The sequence below is a fragment of the Mauremys mutica genome, chromosome 2, assembly GCF_020497125.1.
Source record: "Mauremys mutica isolate MM-2020 ecotype Southern chromosome 2, ASM2049712v1, whole genome shotgun sequence".
Lineage (NCBI taxonomy): Eukaryota > Metazoa > Chordata > Testudines > Geoemydidae > Mauremys > Mauremys mutica.
Window position 1 is genome coordinate 22,242,030 of NC_059073.1, and position 21,105 is coordinate 22,263,134.

General features: G+C 45.6%; 1 long non-coding RNA gene across 1 annotated transcript in view; it reads right to left on the reverse strand.

The window, feature by feature from the left end:
• Positions 1–647: 647 nt before the first annotated feature.
• Positions 648–21,105, reverse strand: part of LOC123364405 — a 66,418-nt gene continuing 45,960 nt past the window's right edge. Inside the window, exon 3 of the long non-coding RNA XR_006577095.1 lies at positions 648–2,295. This is a non-coding gene — a long non-coding RNA (uncharacterized LOC123364405). The remainder of the gene's footprint in view (positions 2,296–21,105) is intronic.

Here is a 21,105-nt window from a genome sequence, read left to right on the forward strand (position 1 = left end):
TATGATTTGAGCTACAGAACACATTTAAATTCAGGGATTAGTTGATTGATAGGTTCATACACAAACACACACAGTTCCCCGAACTCCCTGCTTTTAATCTGATGTAATTGCGCTTGCCAAGCAAGAAGATGAAACCTTAGACTTCTTTAATGCTTCACAAAATGCCTGTGGGAATGCAGAATAAACTTCTAACTACAGATTTTCAGTGTTATTCTATTAATGCCTCCTGTTATTAAATGAATAGTCCAGAGGCCAGATTAATCAAATGCTAATGTGTTGGTGTGGTGTTTTTTTTCCAGATCCTTACCAAAATATTCCTATTCATTAAAATATGCTGAAGAGATACATTTAAAAATAAATTCCAATGGCAATTAACAAAACACTGATATTCATAGAAAAACATCACTTGCAGGGACCAACAGCATAATCCAGCCTGACAAAAAACTTTCATTTAAAATAAAAGTATCAAAGTTCAATGCAGTTATCTATAAAAATGGAAATTTTTATCACTAGAACTATTGATTCATCTACTTCTGTATTTTAATGGGAATAACTTACTTAAAAATTTAAAATTAGCCCCTTTTTATAGATAAGCAAGGTTCTAGACTATGTTATTCTTCTCTTAAAATGTGTTTAAATTAAGAGGAGACAGATTGGATTAAATACTCAAATCATCCCCTTTGAAATTAAATGAACAAGTTCGACACAGATTCAGACAATGTGCACGTCTATTCCATGTTTTAAATATATTGAATAATAGGATGACTTGGATTCACAAGGAGGAATTAATTGGTGGCGGATGGGAGTTGCATCAGCCGTTTCTCAGACTCAAGGATCAGGATAAGCATCCAAACTTCTCAGTGTTTAATTAAACTTCTGAACTCTAGCTAAGAGTACACGCATGCACAAACACACTTCACAGTACATCACACACCTGCTATAAAATATTTTGTGCATATACACAAATGCATCCATTTTACATACACATTGTATACAATGTATATACACACACTAGATTGAACATCTCCATTACTTTCCTTTAAACCTTTTGAGATTCACCCATTTCCCGACTTACGGCTGTGACTACAGAGGGTTTCTGGAACTCAGCAATTACAGCCTGGGTGGGAAGCAGGGCAAAACACTGGATTTGCTGCAACTTCCTAACAAAAATGGCAGCACGCTTTAGGGTTATCATTCCATGGAGAAGAATGGGGGAAGGTTGCACTCCTCGGAGCTCCTGCTTTGGTTTGTCTATATGCACAGTAACCAGCCTCACAACTGTTATAGTGAAGAGGATATTCTTGCAAGGAGAACAGTGGGAAATGTTTTCTGCAGAATTTATGGGGGGGGGGGGGGGTTTAAACAACAACTTTGGGGATGCTAAAATTCCACGGATTCCCAAAGGCTCTGCCATAAGCATCAGCTGTTAGATGAGCTTGCAGGACTGTTCCCATTAAGCCAAGTGCGGTGGCCTTTGGCAATTTAGGAATGGGCTGACAACTATGAGAAAAAGGAGACTACAGAAGACTTTTGGCAGTAACTTGCTCTTAGTGCAGCCGTGTTCCACCTCGGAGGTGTCTGCACTTCAGTGATGGATAATGGAAATTCCGTGCAAATAACTTGTATCCTGAAGGGTTCCAAAGACACCTTTCATGAATGCCAGATTATTATTGTCAACATGTGTTATCCGAAGCAAAAAAACAAACAAACAGACAGTCTCATACATATCCGTTTCAGGATATTTGCTACCCCCTTTAAAAAGGTAACCCAATCTTCAAACATGGTGCCAGGCAACTAGAAAGGGTCTTACACCTTTAAGGGGTGGGAGAAAAGGCAAATTATTTACTCCTCAAACATCAGGAAACATAACTGGCGTATGAATTAGGAAACCACACACATACCTGCTCAACACACACATGCTGCTCTTGAACTGCTGTGAAAAATAAATACATCTCCACTGAGTGTAACAGGCATTGTTTCTCCTCTTTGTGAAACTAATAACTGAAGCAATTCCAGTAAAGATGGCAAACAACTGACGAAATATCCTCAGAGAACAGAGGCGTTTCCTTCCCAATTCACTTTCAGTAACAAAAGAAAAACCAGGGATGCCAGGGGCCGGCAGAATTGCTACACTTATTTTTCACCATCAGCTTCATCCACTGTTGACATTCTCCAGAGATTTCGGTGGTTCTGTAAATCCTGTGGTCCTGGAAATCCTTGAATGTTTTGGAGGGAAAAAGTTGCTGGACTGCTCCATTGCTTATTCCAAAATGGTCAAGAGATCGGGCTTGGGACCTTGCGAGAAAGAAAGAAACAGACTGTTACATGGGATAGAGAGACAGAGGGAAAAGCAATCATTCCTTCCACACTGGATTTACTACACATTCCAAATAAAAACTTATAGCCACAGCAGTTTGTATCTTTCAGTTGACCTTTGCATGCTACTAAGAGTCTTTTATAAATACTGTATAATCTAAACACTTGTATACCAAGAAAGAATTACTAGATTCACAAAGTTTAACAAGATCACCACAACTTGCTCTGAAGAGCTAACAGTTCAAGATGCTTTACCCGATGCAGGTGATATGAATGATAAAGTAATTAAAGGGCCATGGTCTGAAACAACTTTCCATCTACCTGTCAGATCCTTTAAAGAGCTCAGGGGTTGTTGTTTTTTTTGCCTCCTTCCTTTTAAAAAGAAAAAGAAAAAGTTTGCCTGCCCTGGGAAAGGCATCGGAGTGACAAGGAAGGGGGAGGACATCGATGCTTGGAAGTAGATAGTTAATTGGGCTTACATGCCTTCACACTTCAGGAGAAAATGTCTAAACACAGTTTACACACCAGTACACGGAGGGAAAGTTTTGGCAAAGGAACTGCAGAGAAGTGGAACAGTTACGAAAATAAATTCACTCAAACATAGCTTACCCACATCAACTGTATCTTGGTTATGCCCCTCTTTCTCCTCTCAATCCTTGGCTAAGAGAAGCGTATTTCAGGCCAGAATCCCATACCTTTGCTCCTATGGCGTCACACCCTACTGCACAAGTGGTTCCATTGATGTCCATGGGACTATTCATTGAGTAAGATACTATTCAGTGCGGGCACAGGTCTCAGAATCTGGGCTTCTATTCCTGTCAAACCTCAGCAATTTGACAAAAAAGCTATGTCTACACTAGCATTTTTGTCAGTAAAACTTAGTGGGGGAAAAAAAAACCCCACACCCTTGACCGATAGAAGTTGCACCGACAGAAGCGCTGGTTTAGACCGCCACTTGTTGGAAGTGGTTTAATTATGCCGGCGGGAGAGCTCTCCCCCCTCAGCAGACAGCAGCTACATGGGAGATCTTACAGTGGCACAGCTGCAGTGGTACAGCTATGCTGCAGTAAGGTCTCTAGTGTAGACATAGCCTTAAGGTGGATAAAAGATTTTAAAATGGCTACACAGGTGCATATCCAGATGCTGAAAATGGAGAGCTACTGCAGAGCGAGTTGTGAAAGAAAACCCAAACAACTCCTTGTACTGGGGTGCTTTTTTAATCCCCCTTTATTAAAGGCAGCAAAGGTCATCTGACAGCACTAGGATTTTTTTTCTCCCTTAAACAGCATGGGAAGGTGGCTCCCTTTTACATGTTCAAGCGAGTGAGCAATGAAAGCTCAAACAAACAGCCTCAATAGCACAGGGTCAAATAAAAAGTGGGATAATCATTTGTTTTGTTAATAGTGTCAACTGAAAGTACAAAAAACAAACCCATGACATAATCCTTGCCAGGCCTTCTCTTTAAAGGCTTGGAGTCAGAAAAGTGCATGCTTAAAATTAAGCACGTGCTTAAATCCCATTGACTTTGATGAGGCGTAAGCACTGTCCCGAACAGAGAAGCTCCCTTGATTGTATTGAACCACATGTTTATGCTATGTCCTCAATGAAAGAAAAAAAGATGTATTCTTAATTTGAGCTAATTTACAGAAGATAAAAGGTTAGTAAAGACAAGGTGGGTGAGGTAATATCTCTAATATCTGTCTAATGTCCTGGGACAAACATGGCTACAACAACACTGTATAGTGCAGACAAGGCAATTTGTAGTCTGCACATGAGTTTCAGGTCGAGTTAAACGGCTCCACCATAGTCTAACTGGACCAGCTAACTCAAGTGAACACTATAAACTGCCTTGGTGTCTCTAGGATTTTACCTTGCATTAGCTAACTCAAGCTAAAAAACACACTTTTTTCCTCCCAATGAAGACAAGACCTCAGAGATCCTGATCCAAAGCCCAGGGAAATCAATGAGAATCTTTCATTTACTTCAAGGAGCTTCAGAACGGTCTTGAATCCTATGAAATTCCTTTTCATACACACACAGCAAACTTCATTGACCTTGACAGCTATACAAGGCCTGAAAAGGCCTGTAGAATTAAACTTCTACCAAAAAAGGTAATTATGGTCTAAAAGCCTTTAGCTGAGAGTTTTCGCTATCCATCTAAGTATCTGCAAAACGTGCGGACACAGGAAAAATACTAATCTCTATGTCACCATAGAAATTAGACATGAAAAGACTTACATTTTGCATCCATTCCATGTCTCCACCCAGTACAGTACTGTAACTTGCAGTAGTTTTCCTGTGGTTCTTCAAGTCCAATTTTAGATTTCTCAATAAATCGCTTTCCCCATTTCTTTTGAGAAACTAACTTAACAGTTCTTACTGTCCAGCTTAATTTTCTTTTGCTCATTTTCATCCCTTAACTCCTAGCAAAAAGAAAAACAAACACCGCCACACACACTTGGACCAGCCTGTATTACTTTTCTTCTTCCTCTACAATTATCTATATTACAATAGCACCCAGGGACCCCAAATGAGATCAGAGCTTCATTGTGCTAGGTGCTGTACATGCACATACTGTGATTGTCTGTTTTATCTAGTTTGGTTGTAAACTTTGGGACTAAGGGTGAGACGTAGGAAGCATTATCTGAGGTAGAGAGAGAGGAAGGACTCCATCCTACCCAATCCTGAGCACTCTGACCCTGCTCCAGCAAAGCACTTAAGAGCATGTTTAAGTCAATGAACACTCAGACTGAAGCCATTGGAATTATTCACATTCTTAATTTGAAACTGGAGCAGGGTCATGCTCATCACCTTGCTGCACTGAGCGTGGGTGTGTCTACAGCTGAGAGAGAGAGAGAGCCGCCCAGCTCAGGTAGACAGACCTGTGCTACTCTGGCTCGAGGTAGCCTGTTAGAAATAGGAATCAGGGGACAGCTCAGGCTTTCAAGCCCACCCAATCTGAGTTTCCACCAGAGCCACAATGCATGCGAGCTCAAGGCGAGCTAGCAGAATCTGTCTACCGGGGCGGGGAGCCTCACTCCCAGCTGCAGTGTACAAATGCCCTAAATGACGTGCCCAAGATCACACAGGAAGTCTACAGCAAAGCCAGGAAATTTCTCAAGTGCTATCCAGTGCCTTAACCACAAGACCATTTTCCCTCTTGCTGATTAAGGCCATCAAATAATTGCATATGGCAAGGACCAGTGAAGTGTAAAATTACATGAGGGAATCATAGAATATCAGGGTTGGAAGGGACGTCAGGAGATCATTTAGTCTAACCCCCTGCTCAAAGCAGGACCAATCCCCAAATCCCTAAATGGCCCCCTCAAGGATTGAACTCACAACCCTGGGTTTAGCCGGCCAATGCTCAAACCACTGAGCTATCCCTCCCTCCCTAAATGCAGCCAATGCGGTGGATGGTAAACACAACAGCTCTGTAGGCAAGAAGGTATCAGCCTTTGAACGGCAACAACTAACCTTCAACGGCAACATACAAGTGAGTCACACAACAAACAAGATAATGGAAAGTTAAGAGTGCCACATAATTCTGAGTGGCTAGGGGAGTCCAGGTGATTAACGACTGCATGGACCAAAGTTAAAATAGTCATTACTAATTAGTTAAGGAATTCAATGAGAGGACAGAAGAGAAAGGGAGTTTCACCTGTTAAATATTTACTGTTAGAGTCCCAAGTGCAGCGATTAGTTTTAAAGTACAGGGTTGTTTTTAAAGCAAAGGCTTGTTTTTCTATTTCAGCATGCACACTACAGCTCAACCACGTGCGTCAGGATTATTAAAGGCATCTACAGAACTTCACTACCCACTGTAGCCGTATTCTGCAGTCCATTTTATTACAGACAATGCAAAGAAAGGTTTTATTTCCACTGGCCCCCCCAAAAATAATGAAACTATTGGCTTCTCTACACTTAAAATGCTGCAGCAGCACAGCTGTAGCACTTCCATTAAAACACGACCTACAATTATACAACCCCTCCCAATTATACAACCATGGGAGGGGTTCTCCTGTCACCGTAGGTACTCCACCTCCCCAAGGGGCCGTAGCTATAGGAGAATTCTCCTGTTGCCTAGCACCATCTACAGCAGGGGTTAGGTCGGTTTAACTGTGTCACTCCGGGGTGCAAATTTTTCGCATCCCTGAGCAACACAGTTCTACCGACCTCATTTCCTAATGTAGACCAGGCCTCAGATACGGTATTGTGTATATAAGAAAAATTCCCAAATATTGGGACTGTCCCTCTAAAATCAGGACATCTGGTCACCCTATGACAAACCCACAGTGTAGTATTCTGCACAGTTATCACGCTCAGCTGCTGTTCTCTGAATTGAGGCCAAGAAAGGGCAGAGATCAGCAAGTCTGAAAGGCTCAGCCAGGAAGATTTAGGCCTCAGATTTACATTTTGTAAAAACTGAAGCAGTTTGACAGAACATGAGCACAACAGAAAAACATTTATTTGATTTTTTTTACTCCCGTAAGAGCCCTTCCCCCATTGCCCACCTCACACACCACGCAGAGAATATGCGCCTATTATTAGGCCAATATTGTGTTAGTAGAGGAGAACCAAAGAGCAAAACTGACTAGTCTATTTTTATTGCCCAAGCTGCAACGTAAGAGACGACCATCGGCATTAGCAGAGCAAGACAGATTTCTAAAATTATTTTTGTTTTAATCTGGAAAGATGAAATTAGTAACCCAAGTAAGGGAAATTTATTTAAAAATATGATTTACAACTAGTACTCTCTTAACCTTGAAGAGATTCAAATAAAAAAAAAACCAAAAAGCAGTGCTATGTAAGTGCTAAACAGTATAAAATTCTAAGCATTAACCTAGTCTCGGACAGGTTTTCAAGGAAATTTTAACAAGGCTATGCCCCATCGGCACCGGCTGGCATAGCTGTGTTAGCAGAAACCGTTTCCTAATACGGGATAAAACTGTAGCATTGATGGAGCTAAAGGAAAGTATTCTATAGTAAACATTATCGGTCTTTGGATGCTAGCCAGGACAGGAGTGCTGCTATGCCTTGGAAGTGTGTGTACAACAGAGGGAGGGGGATGATTTTATTTGATCAAAATGTTGTATGACTCACAAAAGAGAATTTTTGCGCGCACACACACACACACACCCCCCCATGCTAGGTAATTAATTAGAGCGCACCATCCTGAAGAGATACTGAGCTGGCTTCCTGATTGGGGAAGACCAAAGGCACCAATACAAACCTTTCAAGAGAGACCACTGCTAGTTTCTTGCACCACTTCCAATTCCGACAGACCTACTAGGCAGTGTGTGTATCTGAACTAGCCTGTACACTCTTTGGGGCAGGGAGCCGTAGAATCACAGAAATGTAGGACAGGATCCTACCTCAAGAAGTCATCTAGTCCAGCCCCCTGTGCTGAGGCAAGATCCAGTATGCCTACACAGGTCTGGGTTAGCAAAACATCTGACTGGTTAGCAAAATGTCAAGAGCAATGATGGGCGCTTGATAAATAATTGGTGTATGCAGGCAAAGGTTAAGCTTAAAAACCGTCAAGTATCCCAGATCACTCATGCAAAGCTCCTGCGAGACCGAACACCATTGCCCCCTGCAGCTTGAACTTGTGCTGGGGATGGATGGCTGGTAAGAAGGGAATTGCAACCTGACAGTCTCCCCTTTCGGCTGCACCTAAGCAGGGCCTATTTCACAGGCACGCTAGAGAATGCAATGCAATCCCAAAATACTCTAGTGCAAATAGGGCTGCTGAGCCTAGACACTGGGACGGGATTAAGGACTTGCATTCCTGATGCACAGAGATGCACTTAGGAGCCTACACAGGGCTGGCTCCACGGTTTTTGCCGCCCCAAGCAGCAAAAAAAACAAAAAACAAAAAACAAAAAAAAAAACACCACAACACCCGACTGCGATCAGCTCTACCGCTGCCGCTTCAGTCTTCAGCGGCAGGTCCTTTGCTCCAAGAGGGAGTGAGGGACCCGCCACCAAATTGCTGCCGAAGACCCCGATGTGCCGCCCCTTCCCCTTCACCGCCCCAAGCACCTGCTTGCTGGGCTGGTGCCTGGAGCTGGCCCTGAACCTACATAAAGCAGTGGCTAGCAATTCATGCCTTCCACTCTGCTTCTGCAAGGCTGTGCATCGTGGCTGAAAAGCTGATTCAGGGAAAAAGACCAGGATCAAGCCTGAAAAGATAAGCAGTGCTCGTTTAAGTGGAGGAAAACAAATGTTTTAAAGCATCTCCCACTTAAATCAGTAATGCACTCGGGAAAAGTAACCTCTGCCTGTTCACTTCAGCTACTAAAAGCAATTTCAGATCTATACATCAGAACGATGGGCTCATCCAGTCTCTATGGTGGGGAAGTTCCTTGACACATTCTTTATGCAAAAAGCACCTGAAGACAGTGATTGCCTTATGGCAGAGGTATTCAAAACCAGATGCTTTTGAACAGACCCTGAAATCTTTTTATTTATCATTACTTTTCTTTTTAATTATTTCCTCCAGAATCAGGATCTTGACTATACCTTGACAAAAAATAATTGACTACCCCTGCCTTATGGACACCTCCTCACCCACGCACAGTGGCACAGCATCCCGGGGAAAACTGCAGCCTTAGCCAGCATAGGAAAGTAACCTTAGGTTTGTAGCTCTCTTTAGCTTGAGACGCATTTTACACTTTTGCTAGTCACTTCTTTGCCCCCCTCCCTTCTGTTTCTCTTCATTGGAAACAAAGGATGCAATCCTGACCCTGAGAGTTTTGCCACTGACTTCACTGGGCCCAGGACTTCATCCAAAGAGCCAGTGCCAGCCAGCTGTTTGGAAACCTCTGTGAATGATCCGGGAGGAATGGGTTCTAACAGACATTCTCAAGAGAAGCTTCCACCTCCTGGCAATATCTTTAAGCACTAAACCAGTGCACAACCCAAGGAAATCAGCTGCCAGGCTGTCCTACAGGTCACAAAGCAGCACTGGAGTCACTCCATGACCACTGCACCCCGAACAGGGAACACTGCATGGGAGTTTCACAGCCATGAAGTCAGTGGCACAGCCACTCCCCCAAATTACCCTCCATGCCAAGACACAATGGGCCCCCAGGGGGTTGTGCTCTGCAGCATATGGAGGAGGATACGGATGCCCGGAACAAGGTTGGCTGACAGGGTTTCCTGCAACTGCGGGGCCTATTTCCGATCCTCCGTCCATTCACGCATCCGGGCAGAGTTTCTCTGGGTGGCGTCCGCTGGCTCCCTTGACACCTTCGAGGAGCAGTGGGTGCTGTCCGGGGTTCTCTGCTCGGTGTCCCTGTCAGGTTCCCTTCATTTAGCCCTGTGACCTCACTCCTGTCCCTGTTATATCTTTAGTTGTCCCCCGTCATTAACTGAGATCCCAGACTTTGTGGATCCTCCCCTAAGGCTTCCGCCCGCCCACTTCCAGGATCCCAACAGGACAAACCATTCTGCCCATTCACACTCCCCCACACAAAGCAAAACCACACAGGTTCCAGCTGCTTCTGGTGCCTTCTATGCCCCTTGCAAGGGCAGCACTATCTGGCCCTGAGACAAGAGCAATGAATGGGCCAAGAGTCTGTACCAGTTTCTACAATGCAATAGGGTGGTGTAAATGAAAAGCCTTAATGCAAGTCTGACTGGTGTCTGTGTCTCTCAGAAGCAAATCAATCATGTTGTTTATTTTAGCACCAGTAAGAGTCAGCAAAAGCTTACCGTGACACCACTGAAAGCAAGCCAACAAGTGCAGTGCTAGCTGCAGGATACGCGGAGACAAGGAGGGCAGCAGTTAATCTGCTCATTTTTATCCTCCATTACAGCTTATGAGAGACCTACACCAGCCTGCATTTCTTTCAGCTCTTCAGATTTATTTTACACAGTGATTTTTATTACTTTAGCACCTCAGAGCCCTAATCATGGAGCAGTACCCCAGTGTGCCAGGTGCTGTAGAAACATGACAATCGGACCTTGAAGGCCCTGTCTACACTACAACTTTCCACCCAGTTTGTAACCAGCTAGTCGCATGGATGGCTCTCAACAGGTTGGGGTTTTTTTGCCTGCACATATGATGGTTAAAACTCACCAGCCCTGGTCCACTAAATGTTTAGCCTCTGCCAGAAGCTGAAGTCAGCTCCTGGCTGTCTCTCTGAAACCAGTTCGGCACACTGCGTGTGCTCTTGGCTGTGTGGACAGGACCCCCTCACCAGGTTTGTGTAATCCATTTGGTCAGCTCAACTCCCTCCCACCTCTCAGTCCAGCAGTTCGCACTGCCCCTCAGACACATCGCTAGCTGAGGCAGGATAGGGTAGCTGCACATTTCCCAGGATGCGCCAATAAAAGACTTAGGCATGAATGCAGAGACAGCCTCCGTGGACACTCAGGGTATGTCTACACTACCCGCCAGAATGGCAGGCAGCGATCGATCCAGCAGGGATCGATTTATCGTGTCTAGTCTAGATGCGATAAATTGACACCCCCGCCCCAAGCGCTCTCCCGTCGACTCCTGTACTCCAGCGCCGAGAGAGGTACAGGCAGAGTCGACAGGGGACCAGCAGCCATTGACTCACCACTGTGAAGACACCTCGGTAAGTCGATCTAAGTACAACGTAGCTGAAGTTGCGTCACTTAGATCGATCCCCCCCCCCCCCCAGTGTAGACCAGAACTAACTGAGCCTTGTGCTGCTTGTGGCCATTTAAAGGGGGCAGTGCTTGTGACCCATTACAACCACCACGGCTGAAACAGGAAGCACAGCTCAGTTTCACTTTCTTGTTACTTAACAATTTACCCTTGTTACTGTCACTTAGCCCCAGTCTACACTTCAAAGTTTTATTGGGGACAACCCAGCGATAAAGCGTGTCTACACTATCCATGTCTGCGGCAGTGCTGCCATGGCCACGCTATAACGTGGGCAGTGCAGACATAGCCTTAGAAAGGGGCGTAAGCTAAAGTGGTGGGGTGGGGGGGGAGCTATTCTTATAGCAGGGGGAAAAAAAAGGATCCACATGAGGGATTTTACCAGTACAACTGGTAAAACTTTCAAATGTAGACAATTCTTGGGTTAATCCAGGGCAACTTCTGTGTTTAAACTAGGCCAACAATTTCAGTTACAAAACCTTTCCTAATATTCATCATTTATTGACTTACTTCAGCAGGTAATGGAGAGAGAAAGCAAGCTTCAGGCCTGTGTGTAGCAGCGGGTTAGCATCCATTTGGGTTTGCCAGAATTTGTACTTAATAAAGCTATGAAATATATGGAAGCAAGCTTTATCTCCGTGTATATATAGGCACATATATCTTTATCACATGGCACTGCATGCAGCCCTGACAAAACATCCCGCCATATGTTAAACCAACCCTCCCCTCCCCAAAAAATAATGTTATTGGAAAGATATCCTATTATTAATTATTATTATTATTATGCGCTGATAACATGCTCTTAATACATAGGAATAAAAAAAGAACAATGATAGCACAAACTGCCAAAACACTGAAATTCCAAGAGGCATTCTGAAATCTTCATCTCAGCTGGCTTTGACGAGTCATGTGCCAGTTAGAACCATGTGGGACGTCTCTTGTATTCCACTGGGGATAGGGGGTGAAGTACGTAGTAAGGTTACTTACTACTTGCACTTCAAGCCAAGTGTGACAGGACACAAAGCAAGTAATTATCACTGAATTTAAATCCAGGTCTTGAGTGAGCCAACCACCAAGAATTAAGCTTCAAAGCCGCCAACTATTAAAGCATGAACTCTATCATCCATGCAAGTGGAAGTCTGAACTGATTAAAAAAAATTACTAAAATCCTCCCTACCGTGTCGGGGGACAGCAGTTATGTGGGTTTTGAGGGGGTTTTGCTTGGGGTTGTTTTAGGGTTTTGATTTCTGGTCACTTAAGCACAGACTCCTGCACCTTATTCAGGCATCCACAAAAAATATTTCCTGTCTCTTATACAACCCACCCTGTATCCCCAACTCAGCAAGGAGCGCATGCCACAATTAAGCACATGCCTAACTTTTGAGTGTGTGGCCTCATTGATATCAATGGCATTAGTCAGACACGTTTACAATGAAGCATGCGTGGAAGTGCACTGCTGGACCAGAGACCGTGTACCTAGAAAGCGCTTCTCATCCCAGCATGCCAGTTACGAACACCAGAGTTACAAACTGGCCCTATAAAAAAGGCTGGGAGCCAGGAACTCAGCAGTCTCTCTCTAGCTGTAGAGGGAGAAGGGCCTGGCTGCAGGGAGCTAGAGACAGGGTACCCGAGTGGCGCAGGGCTGGGGAAAGGCAGAGGAGCCAGGGAGCTCCAGCCTGGAAAGCCCCAGGCTGCGGCCTAGCATAAGGCTAACAGGTACTGGGGGTTGCAGAGGGCAGCCCAGGGGTAGGCAAAGGCAGCAGGTCCAAACCCAACCTTGCCACTGATGAGTAGGCTGATCCTGCAGTCGCCCCAGGGCGCGGGAGCTAGACGATGACTGGCAGTAGCCTTATACTGAGGCGAGGTGGGGATAGGGGTTCCCCGGGGAGAGGAGACCCCAAGATTATGGGGTGTACAGCCAGGGGGCAGCACCCCAGAGAACGGGGCACCGGGTCCGGGAGGGACACAGGGGTCAAGCGGCAGCGGGACACCAGCCTGCAGAGGGTGCTCCAGAGACTGGAGGAGCTAATTCCCAGAAACAACCAGCAGGAGGCACCACAGGAGTGAGTCCCACCTCGCTACAGACAGAGTAATTATCCACTGGAACAATTTACCAAGGGTGAGTGATGGAGAATCCACCACAACCATTTTGAAATCAAGATTGGGGTTTGTTTGTTTTTTTAAGATCTGCTCTACGAATTATTTTGGGGAAGTTCTATGGTCTGTGTTATACAAGAGATCAGACTAGACAATCACAATGGTCCCTTCTAGACCTAGATTCTATGAAAAACCAGAAGGCAAACATAAAGAACCCAAAATGTATAATATTAAAAGACTAGTGATTTTTTGGGCCCGAACTGGGATTTTTGAATGCTTATGGTTGGCAGTAATACAGGTTTGTCGCATTTAACATGCGCGATTTCAGCTTGACGTGGTTGGCAAAAACAAAAAACAAAAAAAAGAGAACAATTTAAATACTGTTTCTGTAGTGCGGGCGATTCCGCCCGCCATTCAACTCAATGTCATTTTGACTATACGCGGTTTTCGCTTTACGCGCTAACCACGGAACGGAACCCCCGCGTAAGATGAGACAGACCTGTACTGCAAACCAGAGCGCAATAAGTATGTGGCAGCAAGAAAGTCACCTCTGGCTGGGACCTCATTCACCTGGAGGATTTAAATGTCTCACTCTAATCCAGCAGAAGGCAATGGAGGTACAGTTCTGATGCAACCGAGTTATACAGCAGTTACAGAAGTGTGCTCAGAATGCAATTCACTTAAGCGCAAGAGCATGCACAAGACATTTTAAGCCCCCCTGATAGGGCTGTGCTGGGGTGGAAGGCTTTACGAGTTGAGGTAGCCACCCAGGAGGCAGGGCCAGATTTACACTGTACGTGCCCCTAGGCACAGCATCTTCAGAACACACACACACAGAGCTGATCTTTGTGTTTTCCATAAAAATTAAATTTTAACCCACTTTTAACTTTAAGGCACCCCTAGAACGCTGGCATCTCTAGGCACATGCCTACTGTGCCTACCTGGAAATCCAGCCCTGCCAGGAGATCTCTGCTTCCCCTGCCTGGGACAGAGGGCAGCTCTGTGGCTGCTCTAAAGGTTTGCCATAATATTGGGGGCCGGGAATGGGCCGAGCAAGGATTAAGGGGTCGGTGATCACACTGTTCCAGCAGCTGCGAATGCACGTAAGCAGGGAAAGGATGAGGCTGTTCTTCCAGCCCACAGGCACTAGTGCAGAGAGGCCTCACTGCAGCCTCATAGCCTGCTCTTCTGCTGTGGGGGATTGTTTCTCCCTCACAAGGGGTTAAATTAAGAGCATGGCTCCCACCTCTCTGCTAAGATCAGAGGGAGAACTGTCCCCCGCTCTCCTTAGCATGGGGAAGCAGAGATCCCCATGAATCTTCCTCCCCTGTGGCTGATACAGTGGAACATCACCCCACTCCTGTAGCCACATCCCCACCCTCCCCGTTCAATGCATCTTTGCAAGGGGATTTTGTCCACTTTGCCATTGCGAAGCAGCTTTTCCCTTTGGCTCACAACCCGGCAAAATCGCTCCCTTTCTGACAGCCACATGTACCAAGCAGATTGCCCTCTCCCAGTTAGCGTTCCACACAAATCAGTCCAAGCAAGTCCCTTCTCCACCCAGCTCCATCCTCTCCCACCTCACATCTGTCCTTTGTCAAGATTATTAGAGTCACGTCTGAAGGGCGGGGGGGGGGGAAATAAACCCTGCAGCCATCTCCTCTCTCAGCCTCCTCAACATCCCTCACCACGCCTGCTGGATAAACATACATTCTAATATTAGCAGGGCAGACCACAGGAATCCGCCGATTGATTTTCATCCTTAGAACCAGCTCCCATCAATTTTACACTACCAGTAAACAATGGAGCGAGCTCCACTCTGCTGCTTGCTCTGAGTGATTTCCCAACAGCAGGGCTCCCCCTTTATCCGTCCTGTTCCTGACAGGCCTAGAGATGAAGATTTCCATCGGTTCCCCGCACAGTCCGCTCATTCAAATAAGCTCAAATGGGCTGCTGTCTGATGTGGGGACTTGTTTAAAAAAAAATGTTAGCGTCCTAGAAAGCCGTATTCATTCTTATTTCCATCTCACTGTATGCAGAACTTCACAGAGTCCTTGCTGGGAAATCTGTTAAGTGTCTGCAGTCTGTTCCTTACACCATTTCCATGTCTGGGTGTTCCCAAATACGGAATAAATAAAAACTGGTAAGAACATATTGTTACATTAGCAATAAGAGGCCACAGCTGAGCTTAGCGCACACTGAGCCCCATGTTGCACATGCATATAGTAAGAGAGTCCCTGCCCCAAAGAGCTTACAACCCAGACAACATGAGTAATGCTGTCCCCACTTCTACCAGCACGGAACTGAAGCATGGAGAGAATAAGGGCTTGTCCACACTACGGGGACCTACAGCGTCATAACCGTGGTACCGTAGCTTTGCTGCACTAACCCTGCGGTATAGATGCAGCCTAGAGTGATGGAAGGGGTCCTCCCATCAATATCAGCAATCTAGCCAGAGGTGCTGGAAAAGGAGGGGCCATACCCACCCCCTCGACACTTTTTATCAGCTGTAAGGACAAGCAATGGAGAGGGGCCTCAGAGGGAAGGGAGGGGAAGGGGCAGGGCCATAGTTCAGGCACCCCCACTGTTCGGAAGCTTCCACAGCCCTTGAATCCACCACTTCACGTGGCTATAGCTAGGCTGATGGAAGCATTCCTCATAGTGGTGTCAACATAAAATTTAAGTGCAGACCAGGGCTACCTGACTTGTCCATGCTCACACAGGGAGTCAGTGACAGAGACAGGACTGAAATCCAGATCTCCCAGCCCAGTGCCTAAACCACACCCTCCAGGGTCTACTTTGGGGCGACTGGGTGGGTATTTCACAGTTTGAGTCCATTTGCTTGTCCTTGGGCACCTCTTCGCTGACCAGAGATGTGCGTGTGGCTTAGCCCTTCGTTTGGGGCAGGGCACAGTGGTTGTTTGAGATTTATTAACTTCATGCCAGAGAGACCAAAACCTGGTCACCCTATTTTGAGTCACCAGCCTCATCTAGAGTTAGGTTTGATTTGGTTCTGGTACATTTTTTAAAAACACACGTTAACAACCCTAGGAGGCTGTAATCTTGGGTTCACCTTGAGCCGTGAATAATTACAACTTGCCCCATGTACACGAGGGTTTTAAAATGTTAGGTAACATACTGGAGGGTACAGAAATGCTCCCTTTTCCCCCACTAGTCTAGCCATGCCCCAAGCGTGAGACCTTTGATATAAATCTTAAAATGCTAATTCCATCCAGACACTTCATTCTTCACCTTTCTGTTTTCCATTCAGTTGACCATAATAAAGCATGGCTTTAAATTGGAGATCTAGATGCACATGAGCACAAACAATAGCTTTCAGTGAATGCCTGAGACCCTAGGACTCGGGGCAGCAGGAGGAGTTCTACAGCCCTTCGGCTGCACTTTAACTTGGGTGCACAGAGAACATCCCCCTCAGAAATTCCCATGCTCCTATCTCAGGTAAGTAAAGGCTAGACAAGGACAAGGGGCGAGTGGGAGCAACAGGCTGTGTCAACCAAAACATATCCGCGTAAGTCACAGGTGTTTCTTACCTGCTAAGCAAATACATTAACATCAAAAGGGGATGCCACTTATCGCTACCCTGTGGAGATACTTAAATAATTAGCTCGCTGGCAATGGCTCTAAAGCACAGGAGTTACCTTCAGACACTATCTAACAGCTCATGGAGCACTGTGAAAAGCAGAAACAATTCAGCTTCACGTCCTGTAGGTTCTGTATTTCTCTCCCCTTCTTTTCCAGATCTGCATGAGAAGGGGAGTCTTTCTTAAGCATTACTCTTATTCCTGCTGCTCATCTTCACTAGGAGTGAAATCCTAACCATTGTAGTCAATGGGGCTTTGCCACTGACTTCAATGGAGCCAGATTTCATTCTGCAGGTCATGATCTTCTCTTGGGATATGGACGTGGTGAATGGAATATCTTGTTTTCATGCAAATACCATTCCTTTGTAACAAAGAACAGAGAGGAACAATTGCAAGTGTCAGCAGAATATTCTAGATAAAATATTGCCTAAAGTTTTCCAGGACAAGGCCTTGGTGGCCCCAAGAGATATTCCATCCAGGGGGTTGCAATTCAGCCCCAGAGATACATGGGAAATGAGGTTAAAATATCAAGGATGACTTCCTACTAAATGTCACTCACTCAAGAATCACTTATGCCACTTACCAATCTCATGTCCCTGATGGTTTGAATGCACGCCCCTGATTGGCTACTAATAGAGCAGAACTCCCAGACAGCTCTCCAATTCTCACACCGGTGCCAAATTCAAAACTGACAAAATTACATACCCCGTAATTAGACTCACTGCCACATGGAGTCATCCAGGCCAAGAGCTTAGCGAGATTCCAAAAGGGATTGGACATTTATATTCATATCAAAACTATCCAGAGTTGTTATAATGAATGACAACAGATTTTGGAAGGGGTATTAATCCTCATGCTCCAGGGTCTAAGCCAATCTCCAGCAATCAGAGGCCAGGAGGACACCAAATACAAGGGGCAGATTATCCCATAGCTATATCTGCCTATTGGCCACTGTCAGAGACAGGATACTGGACTAGACAGACTTCTGATCCAGTGAGGTAATTCCAACATTCCTCTGTAGCAGATTAAGCGTGTTACTAACCAGTTCCTGCTCTAAACTACATTGCCACCTGAGAGGCTCCAAGCCCTAGTCTCGCAATCCTGGAGCAGGCCAAATTCAATTGTGGTTTAACATGCACGGAGAGTAAGTAAAGGAACCCAGCACAGGAAACTATTATTGAAAGCATGGAGTAGAAGCCTAAACTACTAACCACAGAAACGTGCAGTAGTACCAGGACTCTGTGTGTGTGTTGGTTTCTGGGCTCTACTGATATAAAGCAAAGTTAATTAACCTGCTGTGGTATCCGAACGCTTTAGCGAAGAAAGAGAAACATTACGGCAGTGAAATTGGGTAGAAAAACTGCATGTGTGGCTAAGGCTCACACCAGTATGTGTTAATTTAACCACATACATATCTACAACATATATAAAATGATATAGCTGGGCTCATGATGCATATTGAATCACTACAACCTCAGTTCTGACTCAATGGCCCCTTAATTCCACCAGGACAAAATAGGGGACTTCAGGATTAGGTCCATACAGGATTCCCAGGACAGAATGTCCAGTGTTAGCCTTTCCCTGCTCCACTTACACGCTTCCTGTATCACCTTGGGCAAGTCCCTTAGCCCCTGTGTGACCCAGTTCCTTCTCTGTAAAAATGGGGATAAGAGCAGTGCTCGACCTCACAGGAAGATTGTGAGGATAAATACATTAAAGATCGTGAGGCACTCGGTTACTATAGTACCTTAGAGAGAGGGTATTAAACGTCATAGGAAGGACAACATGTGACAATAAAGGGCTGTGTATCATTATTCCAGAGAGCCATGGTGGGTATAAAACAGATTTCTGAATTCATGCCATTCAGAGGGCTAGAACGGCCAGTCCTCCTCACTGGCCCTAGAGAGACTGAGGGCAGCTGCCTGAATGATGAAGCAGCCCTATTAAAAGAACAGAGCATGCAGCACATGTGGGGAATAGGGAGGCAGGAGCTGCTGTGCCAGACTGCGCTCACTAACCTGGGACACAGCACCAACCTTTCACCTACATCTACCAATAAAAAAAAACAACTGGAAAAACAAGCTCCGTCACAGCAGCCCAGGCTTGCTTCTGGAGCCCAGAACGTGCCAGCACAGTGCAGAACAAGCTAAATGAAGACCAAGGCAATGTGGGGCACCACACTGCACGCACCTTGCCTGGGCCAAGCATGATCAGAACAGGTTGCCAGGAGGAAGTGCTTCTCCTCTGGACAAGTTTCTCCTGCTTCCATGGCCTTTCATTGTTTCACGCCAGAAGAAATAATTAGATCATCTAGTCTGATCTCCCGTATATCGCCAGACATTAACCTTCACCCAGACACCCCTATATTAAGCCTAAAGACCTTTAATTAGCTAAAAAGCAATTCAGTTGTCAGCTGACTAAGCTGGGTGCCAAGGGCACCACCAATGCCGAGGCCCCTACAATGGCAGGGAATTATGTGAGATATGCCCAGATGATCCTATCAGGAGACTCATACTAGAGGAAGGCGAAAAAACCCGAAGGTCCCAGCCTATCTGACCTGGGAGAGAAATTCCTTTGTGACTCCAAATCTGATGATCAGTTTGACCCTTGGCACAAGAGCATGACCCACCAGCTAAGCATCCAAGAAAGAGGATGCTCTGAACCACCTCAGAGCACTGGTCTGTGCTTTCTTGTGTCCCATCTCCAGCTGTAGTGAAATCTGATGCTTCAGAGGAAAGTGAAACATCAAAAACAAAACAAAAAAAACTCACAAACCCACAACAGAACTCATCTAGCCAATTGTGCATTGCGAGACAAAAATCCCTTCCTGATCTCTAGAGGTGACCAGCTGAAGCCCGGAAGCATGAGATTTGATAATGTTACAGTCATTACTTCTTATAGTCACCCTGCAACTATGATGAGAATATTGAAGGCAATGCAGGATATCCCATTTCCCCCCGGCCCATGATGACAGGGGAGGAGCAGCAGGAATCAAAGAATCACAGCACTGAGACTCCACCTTCTACTATGGCAACTGCATTTGATGGAGAGGCTAAGGTTTGAACTTGCCTGAGCCAAAGAGTGGGGGTTGCTCACTCAGTCAGTGTGTTCTCGATGATGCGATTCAGTCCTGCTAGAGATCAAGCTTAGACCATTTTGCCACTTGCAGGCTGTGCATACGTTACATGCTTTCCCACCTCAACCCCCATCACTGCTGTAGCCCCCAACAGAATTTCTGTACTAGTGTGTGCAGCCCCAGTGTTTCAACCACAGAGTCAGCTCATTGCTACAGCAGTTAACACAGAGGCAAGCACTGGCAGCTTGTCTACACACCACTGTAGTTGCCGCTAGTGGAGCTGCATCAGTGATAGGAATGGTGGGAAATTCAAAGAAAAAGATATAGCACAGGCAAGGCCATATGATGCAATGCAAAAACCTCATCACTTCAGCATGCCTCCTCTCCAGAAATAAATTTCAAAATAGCCCCTCATTTGGTTCACAGATGACAAGGTCAAGAAGCACCACTGTAATTATCTAGTCTGACCACCTGTATAACACAGGCCACAGCCCTTCCCCAAAATAACCCCTAGTGCAGATTTTTTAGAAAAGCATCCAATCTGGATTTCAAAATTGTCATTGATGGAGAATCCACCACTCCCTTTTGGTATATAGTTCCAGCGGCTAATTTATTTATTTTACTTAGTGCTTGCATATTTGCCAAGCCAAGCAATGGCATTCTTAGTGGCCAAGTGCAGCTCTCACAGCCATCACTGAATGTGGTTAGCAGGCACTACCCTCACTATCAAAAATTTATACCTTATTTCCAGTCTTGTCTACCTTCAACTTCCAGCCAGTGGATCATGTTATACCTTTCTCTGCTAGACCGAAGAAACCATTCTTAAATATCTGTTCCCCGTGTAGCTACTTTTAGATTATAATCAAGACACCCCTTAGCCTTCTCTTTGTTAAACTAAGTAGACAGACTGGAAGAGCTCAATTATTGTAAAGCATGTTTTCTTGTACTTTAAATCGTTTTCCTGGGTCTTCCCTGAACCTCTCCAATTTATCAACCTCCTTTTTGAATTGAGGGCACCAGAATCGGATTCAGTATTCCAGCAGCAGTGTCAAACAGAGGTAAAATAACCTCTCTATGCCAACTAAAGATTCCCGTTTTGCATCCCAGGGTCACATTAGCTATTTTGGCCATTGCATGACACAGGGAGTTCATGTTCAGTTGACTGTCCACTACAACAGTGGTTCTCAACCAGGGGTCCAGGGCCCCCTGGGGGTGCCGTGAGCAGGTTTCAGGAGGTCCTCCAAGCAGGGCTGGCATTAGACTTGCTGGGGCCCAAGGCAGAAAGCCAAAACCCCCTGCATGGGGCTGAAGCCCAGGGCCCCAAGCCCCACCACCCGGGGGCTGAAGCTGAAGCCTGAGCTTCCCGGAGTCCACCA